This window comes from Osmia bicornis, unplaced genomic scaffold (genome assembly GCF_907164935.1).
Source record: "Osmia bicornis bicornis unplaced genomic scaffold, iOsmBic2.1, whole genome shotgun sequence".
Lineage (NCBI taxonomy): Eukaryota > Metazoa > Arthropoda > Insecta > Hymenoptera > Megachilidae > Osmia > Osmia bicornis.
The window spans coordinates 92,675-95,000 of record NW_025791368.1 but is presented as its reverse complement, the minus strand read 5'-3'; the positions used below and the strand labels follow the sequence as shown (position 1 = coordinate 95,000).

Genomic DNA, 2,326 nt, shown 5'->3' with positions numbered 1-2,326 from the left:
ATCATTAACAAGTAAAAATACAAGAGAAAAGCTGGGATTGAATCATTGATATAAAGCGATAAAAAAAGTTTATTGAGCTCGGACCAAAAATTATACAAAACGAGAGATATAATAATAAATAAATACATATGACATAAAACACAAAAATCTCGGGTTCGAGCCAATAAGAAACAAATACCAAAACGCTGCGATGCGGTAAAATTATACCGCCGGCAAAAAAACTGTGCGATCAACGGCGCCAGAGAGCACGACGCCGGACCATTTCTCTCTGACTGATGTGAATGGAAGTAAAAGACGCTTGCGTGAGGTCTCTTGACCTTTATCTCTCTAACTATCACTTATGGGTCGTCGTCTACTTGATCGGGTACAAACAAAGTCGTAACAAACAAACAAACCTGAAAGAAACAAGTCGTATAAAAACCAGCTTCTGTTGGTTAACCATAAACCGGAAAGATCGAAATGAAAGAGAAGGATCATATTATTACAAACTGAACTGGAAAGATCGTTAAAACTGAAATACAATATATATATATGTACCCGTCGTTGCGACACCCTAGTTAAATGGAAAGATAGAAAAAAAAGAGAGAAAAGGAATACAGATGACCCGCCGTCTGATCTTTGCTAAATGATCTCGCATCATCGGAGTTTGTTTGGTCCGTGTTGCGTTCGCTCTATTCGAAATGAAACTCGCGGAGGCGAAGAATTGTTAAAAGTTTACGAAGCGTCTAGGAGTGGTTAAAACTGAGAGAGTTTTACGATGTCTTAGAACGAGCAACCGTCGAAACTTTGTTTTCGCGACGTTCTTTTCGTCGCTCTCGTCCCCACGCTCCTACGCTTCGGTTGTTTCTTTGCCATCCGTGTTGCGATAAAAAGATTTCTCCATTGTCCGAAAAGGACGGATCGAGATTCCTCTTTCGAAATAGAGAGAGAGAGGTACTTGCGGGTAACCTGGAATCTACGAAACACGCACCGTGGTAAAATTCGTGCGTCCGCCTGATCGATGTGTGTTGCTTACGGACCGGCTGCGAAGCGACGATAGCGAGTCTTTGAAAAACTATGTGTCCATTAGTTAGACCGATCGTCGCCGGCCGTGTGTCTGTTCGAATCTCGCAACGCGCACGATTCAGCGACAGGACGCGCGCTCGAATTCCTTGTGTGCGTTCGTAGTTTTCAAGGTTTTTAAATGTACTTTACGCCCGACCGTCGAGAGGAGCGTGCCACTGGGCGTTTCTCCGACGGTTTCCGTCTTTGGACGCGATCGTGTCGTCAACGATCGAACAAACAAATACGTTGGCGACGCCCGAATTCGCTCTCCTACACGCGCCGGGTGGGAGAGTGATGTGGGTATCGAATGTGATGTGTGTTAATAATGAAAATAACACTAAAGATCTAAAGAGTTTGAAATACAAAATTATACGATTACCCTGAACGGTGGATCACTTGGCTCGTGGGTCGATGAAGAACGCAGCTAATTGCGCGTCAACGTGTGAACTGCAGGACACATGAACATCGACATTTCGAACGCACATTGCGGTCCACGGATACAATTCCTGGACCACGCCTGGCTGAGGGTCGTTTTCTTAACTAAAGACTGCTTGCGTTTGCTTCTCGAAAAAGAGTAATTCATTGCTTTTTAAACATCCCGCCGTCGTTCAACGAGAGTAGAACGTTTCGGAGCGGGATTATCGAACGAAATTGAAAGAATGAATGAACGATAAATAAAAAAAAGAGTCGCAACGTACGAGCGATAGTTGGGCAGTTCGTCGGCGTTTGTCGTGGAAACGATGTGACGAAAATCGCAACAGATACACTAAATGCAGGCCGTTAAAGGAGAGAAACAAACTTCGAAATATCTATTCGAACTGGCGCAAGTGCGTCACGGCGCGCGAGTCGTTCGTTAAAATTTATAAACGACCGCCCGTGAAAGCACCGAGTTCTCGAAAGATAATCTATAAAGATTCTCCATCCTGCTGGAATTATCGGATCTACGCGATTGTTCACTCGTAGAAATCTACGCTCCCGACGTTGCCAGAAACGATATTTACGAAAGGTGTGTGAAAAAATAAACGAAAGAAGCTCTCCTATAAATTTAGAAAAAGCAAACGAGTGAAATGTTTGAGATGATAATTTGCTGAAATGCAAGCTCGAATAGCCCCAGGGTTTCGAATGATTCCCCGCGCTTTATATATCTCTCTGTTTACAAACGGTGTATAAATGAAAGATCGCTTCAGATGGGTCGTCGCTGTTTGACGCGCGATGCTGTTCCTTTCTTTTGTCTGTCTGTGAGTTTCGCTTCGCTAAACAAGTTAAATGGTTAAAAAGCGTC

The 2,326-nt window shown here is 43.6% G+C and overlaps 2 non-coding genes across 2 annotated transcripts in view; both read left to right on the top strand.

Moving 5' to 3' along the window:
- Nucleotides 1-7, top strand: part of LOC123989081 — a 1,923-nt gene extending 1,916 nt beyond the window's left edge. Inside the window, exon 1 of the ribosomal RNA XR_006830430.1 lies at nucleotides 1-7. This exon is cut by the window's left edge and continues 1,916 nt beyond it. This is a non-coding gene — a ribosomal RNA (small subunit ribosomal RNA).
- A 1,413-nt stretch (nucleotides 8-1,420) lies between these two features.
- LOC123989083 lies at nucleotides 1,421-1,575 on the top strand. Its single transcript, XR_006830432.1, has one exon. It is a non-coding gene; the product is annotated as a 5.8S ribosomal RNA (ribosomal RNA).
- Nucleotides 1,576-2,326: the final 751 nt, after the last annotated feature.